Raw genomic sequence first — 9,670 nt, 5'->3', positions numbered from 1 at the left:
AGGGTGGCTCAGTCGGTTAGGCCACTGACTCTTTTTTTAAGATTTTATTTATTTATGTGACAGAGAGACAGCCAGTGAGAGAGGGAACACAAGCAGGGGAAGTGGGAGGGGAAGAAGCAGGCCTCCAGCAGAGGAGCCCGATGTGGGGCTCGATCCCCGAACGCCAGGATCACACCCTGAGCCGAAGGCAGACGCTTAATGACTGCGCTACCCAGGCGCCCCTGACTCTTGATATCTGCTCAGGTCATGATCTCGGGGTCATAGGACCAAACCCTGCATCAGGCTCTGCGCTGCACACAGAGTCTGCTTGTCCCTCCCCCTGCTTGCACTCTAGATAGATAGATAGATAGATAGATAGATAAAATCTTTAAAAAACTAATAAGATCTAGTCTCTTAGGGGGTGCCTGTGTGTCTCTGTCAGTTAAGCATCTGACTCTTGATTTTGGCTCAGGTCATGATCTCGGGGTCATGGGATTGGGCCCAGCATTGGGCTCCCAATTCAGCGGGGAGTCTGCTTGAGATTCTCTCCCTCTCCCTCTGCCCCTCCACCCCCACCCCTCACTCTCTCTCAAATAAATAAATAAATCTTTTTTAAAAAAAGATTTACTCTCTTAGCAACTTTCAAATCTACTCTCTTAGAATGTTCTAAGTCCAGTTGTAAAAATATGCAACTTCATCATTTGATGTGGAGACAGGAAGACCATGGCCATGTGGAATCTAGCAGCAGGTCACTACAGCAATTTCAAAGATGTGAGGAGCATAAAAGATATTTCAGAATATTTGCTACAACTATAATGGGACATAAAAATATCTGTGAGATCTATGTAGAGCCGAGTTTACAGGTATTGCTAATACTACTTTGGTTTCCTGAATTCCTAAGTGAAAGAAATGTTTCATTTCCATTACATAGTATAAAAGAGATTTTTTTAAAAATTAAATGTATGGCCTCTTGAATTCTATCCATTAATACCCCCCCATTAAGAATTCCTGTTCTTATGGACGAACATAGGAAGGGGAAAGCAAGGCAGTGTCCAAAAACATTGCAAAGACCACGTGATTCAGAGTTCCACTCAGTGTCTGTACCTTACCTCTTTGAGATCATCTGCTAAGTTCCCCCGTCATTCATTTCAGCCTTGACCTCAGAGACCCCCTTGCTTTTTCCTGAAGACAATCCTGCCTCAGGGCCTTTGCACTTACTGATCTCCCTGCCTGAGTGGGGGGAGGGGCTGCCTTAGGATTTGTACACAGCTAGTTCTGTCACTACCTTGAGATTTTGGCTTAAATGTCACCTTCTCTGGTAAACTCCCTGACTTCCTATTTAGAATTGCAATCCGTGCTGGGAGAGTTGGTTGTAGCATGCCTAGAATGGGCCTAAGCTATTCTGTTAAAGTCAGAAGCACATCTGTATAGCACTGGCTCCCGGCTAAGGCAGGAAACCTATTAGTTAATAGTGCTGTTGTGACCGTGGGTTGGAGGAGTTTGGAGCAGTTCGTACGAGCCTGTCCGCATTATTTATTGACTACAGTGAGGCGATGATCTTCATCCAGTCCGAGTGAGAGCCTCAGAGTTCTCTGCTGCTAACTCTGGTGACATAGCAGAAATGTGCATACAGAACCGGCAAAAGAGAAAACCTCCAAGCCAAGACTCCGTTTGGAGTGTCCTGGTTTCCAGGGGTCCCGGGTACACAACCACGGCTCCTGAGCAGAAAGCAAGAACGCATTCCTGCCACAGCCTTACCGACGGAAGGGACAGAGCCCAGCCCTGACTTCTCCAGACCCCTGGCTACCACACGGAATAAACTCCAGACTCGTCGGCCTTGCCATTTAAGGTCCTGGGAGGCTTCGTTAGCAACCAAACCCTGTTTAAGTGCCACCATGAGCACACAATCCCGACCCAGCTCTCCCTCTTCTTCCTTGTCTCTGCGGCACTAAGCACCATCTGATATATTGTATATTTTACTTATTGATTTTGTTGACCGCGTTACCATATTTATTTATTACTTTGCTTATAATTTTTTAACTGTCCTCCCACCAGGGCACTCCCTGAGGGCAGGGTTTCTGGTCTAATTTTTTCTTTATTGCTGTATCTCTGGACCGTCGCAGACCTTCTGCATTTATTATTTGATGAATAAGTAAGTGCAGAAAGAGGCAGAGGAGAACTACCACTTAGAGTTCAAGGCTGTTTTGGCCCAGCTCTGAGGCTGGAAATCAATACGCGGAAGCTTAGAAAGATGGACAATGATAAAGAGTATGTTCACCTGCTGATTATACTCAAGTCCGTTATCACAAGGCACAGAGATGCTGACGGTCGGTTGCGATAGGAATTGATGTACCTAATTGACATTGACTCAAAGACCAAAACCTGATGTCCACGAAGGGCCACAAGTGGCTAAGAACTTATCTTTCTGACAGCTCGTCCAGCCCCTGAAGGCCATCAGAGTCACCCAGATGGGGCATTGCATTCAGTTTCCCTAGTACTTCCAGAAGCTTCTGTATTTTGGGGACTTTGCTCTACAGGCAGGAGGATGAAATGGTCGGCAGCTGGCAAACACCACGGTGAGATCAGCTGCCACGTCTGGGGAACCAAAGGTTTGATGGGGAGCCGTTTCGATGGGCCACTGATACAGAGGTTTGGCTTCTTACCACCGGCAACATTAATCTGTAAATCCCTCAGTCTTTCTGGGCTCCCATATGGACTGCTGATCTAGAAAACACAGGCTTAACTTTGAGTGCTGCTTAGCTGGGCGATAACCAAGTCCCCTCTTTTAAACACAGGGTCTGCCCTTCCTCTCCATTCCCCATCCCAATGGGGATTCTAAATCATCAGGTCTGAGGTGGGAAATCAGTATTTTTAGAACTTCTGTGTGTGATTTTACAGTTGGGGAATATGTTTTCTAAACTGTACTGTAAAGAATTAGTCAATTCAAAAGTGATTCGTGATTTTAATGAGCAAATTATATTCACTTCTTTTGAATTATAGGAGAAAACTCCTTTTTATATGTTCTTTTTTCTCTCAAGAAATCTGATTTTAATTTTTATTTTTTGATACCAGCGTGGGTCACATGCAGCAGCTCACAGAGTTAAATTTTTTTCCTGGGATGAGAATTTTTACAGTCTACTCTTAGCAACTTTCAAATACACAACACTGTATTATTAACTACAGTCACCATGCTGTACGTTACATTTTTAAGTGTCCAAGTGGTGACATCTTTTCAGAGGAGACTGCACCGTTTGCTCTGGGCTCGGTGAGTTTGCGGACATTGTATTTCTTTCATTTATTTTCTTACTGTTCGAACTTCCAGAGGGAGAGTAGAGAAAATGAATGTACAGTGCACAGCCCCACAGACTTGCTTTCAAGTTGGTTTGGAAGAAGCTGGTGTCTAGTTGTTATTCATAAGTCGTTGGGGAGGCAAGGAAGGGGGCAGGTGACGTATGCTTTGTCCAAGACTGAAATGGTCAATTATGGGAGAAGCTGAGGAGAAAAGAACGATCTTTCCCCTAATGGGCCCCCCCCCCACTCCAATACAAAGTTCTTTCCACAACTCTGCACTGTCACGATGAAAACGTAGTTGGAGGCCACATACAATTGACCTGGAGTAGCCAGACGAATCATTATGTTGCCTCCACTAGTCAGGCAAGGTGTTTGCGACGGTAGGTCCTCTACACATTAGAGCAGCCAAATATCAAATCTTGTCCTGTTATTCCACATGGCGGGGGAAACAAGCCTCCTCCCTAATCTCTGAGTCACTCTTTACATGACTAACACTAATGCAGAGAAGCTCATTATTCCAGGACTCTCTATTTGAAGAGGGATCTTTGCCCCCTGTGACAAGCCTAAGAAGATGAAGGTTTCCAGAAAGAAGTCATTTGTTTTGATCACTTCCTCCAGCAGAGGACGGCTGGACGTCTCCCATCAAACTGAAGTTTCGCTCCCTTCCAAAGCAGCGGGCCGTCTCTAGTCCTGACCTAGCGTGGAAATCACACGAGACACAAAAATTCACAGCCCAAGGAAAACTATCTGCCAGCCTCATTTAACAAGCAATTTGGCATCGCCGCCACTGGTGGGGACCCATCGTGGAACAGCTACCTTCCGTCCACAGTTTATTGAACTAAAGACAGAGAATGGCTTATTCATTAATCAGAGCGAAAGGAGTCATCATTGACCAGGCATGCCTTGGAACCAAGACAGCAGTACTCCCACGGGTCAAAATCCTTCCAGATCTCTGGTGCCGTGTTTTTCTGTAGCCAGTACTAACACACATATTTATTTCTTCCTCTCTTCTACTGCTAAATTTCCAAACAGTGGAATGCATTTTCACTAGACACAACGAACATAGGAAGTGATTGGATCAGAAAAACATTAATGAGCCAAAGGGCACACAGGGCTAGTTTCCATCAGTAACCGTCAGGAGCTAGGGGCTGCGCAGGAATTTTTGTTTAAGGTGGATTTTTTTTCCCTCATCTCCTGCAGTTTGACAGGTCCAGAGCATAACTGATACAACCACATTGGAAATACGTTTCTACAAATAACCACAGTTACTGTCAGTTCTGGAAAATGCAGGGAGGAAAACAGCCAAGCTGACGCCCTTGTTAATAAAAATCTTTCAAGGAGACTGTTTGCATCTCCAACGCTCCACTCATAGCTTTGTCTGAGAGAATCCCTAGGCTGTCTCTGCGCAGCAAATAACCCCAGTGGCTGACTCGGCTGCAGTTGGGTTCCTGCCGTCAGTGGTCGTCCCAAGAGTCAAGACTCATTTGCATTTGTCCTGCTCCTTCCGTATCCTTTCTCCACATGACAAAGGGCGTAAAGCTCTACTGGCCTGGGGAACACATCTTACCTGAAATCCTAGAAGAAACGAGACAACGGACCCACTTTCGACCAAGAACGCGGCACTGAGACTCTTTCAGTAACCATTTGGTCCTAAGGAAAAACAGCTACTCAAGCTAGTTTACATTAAAGAATAAAGATCTCACGGAAGACGAAGCTGTATAGATTCCAGGCTCCAAAAAAGATCAGAATTTAAAAAAAAAAATAGTTTCAAGAAGCTTAATGATAGGCATACATGAATCCTTACTCCACTGTCCCACCATTTATTTGAGTCAGTTGACCATTCTGAATCTTTCTATTGCTTGATTCAAACTTTCCAGAGAAGAAATGTGAGTGACCATAGGCAAGCCTCAGATTAGCTACTCCCAGAATGCTGTCCCTACCTGTCTCTTTGTGCTGGGGAAAGCCATCTAGGACAGTTTCCCATTTTTAAAGCTAATAGCAGGGAACAAGGTAAGCAGAACAGGAAATTGGTTGGGGAAGCAGATCTAGAATCATTTTTACTCAAGAACCTAACAGGCCAGCCAGGAGTGCCAGAGCCCGCGGTTCATTTTTGAATGAACGGCACTCTGGATTGGCACATGATGAAATTCACCTCTATAAATTTCAAACATTACGATTACGCATGCTGGCTCTGGCTTACATGGAAAAATGTATCTCTGCACAAAGCTAACGCAGCCCACCATTCTGTCATGTCAGCCATCCAATGGGTCGATTCACTGAGCTGGTGACCTCGAGCAGACTCAGACTGAAAGGAACAGAAGGATTTGACATTTGTGTGCCAAGAGAAGTTATTGTGATATTAATGGTGCTTACTTCTCAATATAAGGTTAATGTTCTTCAGTGCTAATTCTAGTTCAGGGGCCAGCAAATTTTTCTGTAAAGAACCAGATAGTAATAAATAAAATCTTGAACAGAAGAACGAAAGAGAAAGGAAGGAAGGAAGGAAAAGAAGGAAGGAAGGAAGATAAAAGGGCGCCTGGGTAGCTCCATGGGTTAAGCACCCAACTCTTGCTTTCGGCTCCAGTCATGGTCTCAGGGTCATGAGACTGAGCCCCACGTCGGGCTCCGTGCTTAGCGTAGAGTCTGCTGGAGATCCCCTCCCTTTCCCTGTAGCCCTCCCCCTGCTCGCACTCTCTCTCTCTAAAATAAATAAATAAAATCTTAAAAAAAAAAAAAAAGAACCAGATAGTAAATAATTTAGGCTTTTTGCAGGCCTTGCGGTCTCTGGCACAACTATTCAACTCTGACTTAGTGGCAAAGCCAACGTAGGTAATACGTGAATAATGGGTGCAGCTATGTTTCAGTAAGATTTTACTTATGAAAACAGGAAGCAAGATGGATTGGGTCTGCTAATCGGTTTGCCAGCCTCTGCTCTAGATCATTTCTCTTCCTCCTCCCTCAACCTCTATCTCCTTTTAAGTGTATGCCGGCAGAGGACAAGAGCCACCACCCCTCCTTGCTATGGTCATCAACAAATGTCCGGTTTCTAGACCCGCCTCTCTGTCTTCCTCCTACGCTTTCATGCTTGTCATTGCTCTTGTCCGTTTCCCACTCTTGGAGAAGTTCATATATTCTACTGCCTCATTCCTCTGTCCCTTGCAGCCTCCACTGTCAATGATCTTTCCCTTAATCTACCCACTTTCTCCTAGAGTCTATCATCGCCAATAACCAAACGACCTCCCAAACCTTGATTTCGAGCCTCTCACTAACAATCAACCCCTCTTGCTCTAAACTACTGACTCTAGATGCCGATAGTCCTGACTCACTGAGGTCCCTGAGACTTCCAGGCCACTGGCCCTACCATGTTTTCACTGTCCGCCGGCCGTGCCCTCAGCGTCCCCCCATCCCTCCCTGCCCAGTTTAGGCAGCACTCATCCCCTTGTTTCTTCCCCTTCAGTCCCTTGATTGTCTCGCCCCTCTTTCCCAGTCTGGCACCCATGCCACAGCAGCACCTGAGCTCTGAGTGTGGCTGGAGAAAAACACAATCGTGACCTCAGATGTCAAGTGGGCACTCCACAGCCTAACAATCCTACCGCCCTTCCCTAGCGCAGTCAGCTTTTCCACTATGGAAGACGACGGCTGTACATCTTTCCCAGCCTCTCAGCCAAAGGTGCTCCTGCCGTCTTCCCACGCAACAGCGTTGAGAGAGAACTGCTACCGGTACCGTCCGGGGAGGCTGGGTCCCGGGCACTAGGGCTCCCAGCCTCAGCCTGAGCGTTAGGTTTTGCGGCTGCCTCCAGCCTCCTGTCTCCGAGGAAGCACATGAGCCTGGACGACAGACGTCATCAGACCTGGGACCTGGAGGCCCTCCTTGCTTGTTCTGCGCAACATAAGACCCTGGAGATCTCGGCTTAACTCTTCAGTGGGGCTCATCTTATGACTCAGGTTGAATTTCCAGCCAGGCTGATGGTGCTTTGGGACCAATTAAATCCACCGTAGAGAACTAAAATAAACGGGGTGTTCCTTAGCGCGTACGCTGAGGAGTCAGACACACACCTCCTCCACTCGATTCGGCGCACCCGCGGCTCTCTGAGGCACATTCTTATGAAAGCAAAATGCGATACCATCCCCAGTTTCCGTGGTCATAGCCTGATGTTTACAATGGAAATACTCAGGCTTCCAACAGCGGTATCTTCTAAGCCCGTGAGGCTTAAACACCGAAAACGTCACATTAAAATTCCCACACAGGCCTGTGGAGCCACCTGATTTCACTGTACTCCAAAAAAAAAAAAAGAAAAGAAAAAAACAAAAAAAAAAACAAAAAACCCAAGCTTTCAAAAGGGTATAGAAAGTTGAAAAATCTCATATCGCCCGAAGGGAGCAAAGAGGCCTTGGGTGGGGAGGAAAGTGAGCGGAAATCAATTTTACTTGCTTCGGCCTCACAATGGATTTTGCAAAGTAAAGGGTAGAAAATCAATCTTGTCAAAGCAGTGAGAATTTATACACTGGAAGGTCTTGGAGGGTCTATTAGGCAGTAGGACATTCTCCATCACGTGGTGGAGAATACAGCATGAAGATGGGACCCTTGTCTGTACTGAAAGGACCCTGCCAAGGATTTTTGCCACGTCCCTCATTAAGGGGAGCCCACGGCGGTAGCCAAACGTGAACAGGACTCCCTTAGTCCTGGCCCAAACATCCTGAAGGGGGGCACTGGGGTAAGACACGAGAAGTCCTAAGAATGCCTGTTTTGACTCACCAGAAGCTTCCAGATTACATTAACAGATGGCTCCCCTTATCCTGCCTCTGATTTGAATGCCCCTCGAGTTTTAGGGGTCACTGAGCCATCTGATAAGACACACGTCCTGTGGCTGCAGAGTAAGGCCACACTTCAGTGAGTAGGGGCTGGTCACTCCCAGTGACATCACCAGGAAATCAGACAGGAAACCAGAGCACGGAAGGTGGGCCTTGAGCAGAAAGCAGACGTGGGGGCTAGTGTCTGTTTTGGCTTCACTCTCCTGAGTGTGGAGGAGACGTCACAGAGAAATGCTTAAGGGAAGCCAGGAGAGGTGAGGGACCCATGTCCCCTGCTCAAGGGGAGGTGGCCAGGGGCTAGGCCAGGAGGCGCACCGGTAGGAAACTGAGCTGCGTTTCGTAAGCACGTTACTTGGGTTCCCTTGTGGCTTTCATAAACTTTAGTGAAGACTCCTGTAAAACACCTGCCTGCTTGAAACTGTCCTTCCTCGTCTTAAGTCCATTCAGGCTGCTGTAACAAAAATACCACAGACTGGGGGGGTTATACAGCAGAAATATATTTCTCACAGTTCTGGAAGCTGGGAAGTCTAAGATTAAGGTGCTGGTAGATTGGTGTCTGGTGGGGCCCGGCTTCCTGGTTTGGAGATGGGCCATCTGCTCCCCATATGTTCACATGGCAGAAGGGACCAGAGAACTCTCTGGGGTCTCTTTTATAAGAGCACTAAACCCATTATGAGGGCGCCACCCTTATGACCTAATCACTTCCTAAAGGCCCCACCTTCTAATACCATCACCTTGGGGGTTAGGATTTCAACATATGATCAACACAGGTTTGGGGGGACACAAATATTCAGTCCATAACATACTTAGACTTACAGAAGAGTCATGAAGACCAGCATAAGAGAGAACATCACAACCCCACCTCACCTCTCAGGCAGGCATGCCAGTGACTTTGTACTCAGTAAGCAGGTTCCAAAAGAAATGGAGTAGAGGCTGAGAAATCCCACTTCTTGGTCCCATCTGGACCTTCATTTATCATTATCAAAGTTGATCTAGCCTCGATGTGATTAAAGGAATATGCCGTGGCACAGAGCTGTGTGACCTTGGGGAGGTTACTCAACCTCTCTGCGGCCCTTTCCTTAGCTGTAAAATGGACATAATAACACACTTGTATCAAAGAATTATTATATTATAGGAGTTGATGTTTGTGAAAATCTTAGAGCCATGCCTGACATAGAGTAAGCACTATGTGTTTGATTAAATAACAAAAATAACCATGATCATGTTATTATATATTGGACTTCAGACAAATCAACACAAAACTGATGGCAATTAGTCATTAGCAGGTGTGGTAGGCAGAACTCTAAGATGTCTCCCAAGATTCTGGGTCCCCAGTATCCACACTCCTTCTGCCAGTTATTCAATTCAACACTAATCCAAGTGGTCATTTGAAGGGATTTCTGCAGATGTGACAAAGGTCCCAAATGAGAAGATGATCTAGGTAGGCCTGACTTAAATCAGGCGAACCCTCTAGAAGCAGAGTTTCCTCCAGCTGGCTGCAGCAGGGGAGCTGGGGAGATGCAAGGCACTTGGCCTGGAAGAAAGCCGCTCCCGGCATCCTTGCTGTGAAATTCCTGGGGGGGGGGGG

This window comes from Ursus maritimus (genome assembly GCF_017311325.1).
Source record: "Ursus maritimus isolate PB19 chromosome X unlocalized genomic scaffold, ASM1731132v1 scaffold_X1, whole genome shotgun sequence".
Taxonomy (NCBI): domain Eukaryota; kingdom Metazoa; phylum Chordata; class Mammalia; order Carnivora; family Ursidae; genus Ursus; species Ursus maritimus.
This window is presented reverse-complemented; position numbering follows the sequence as displayed.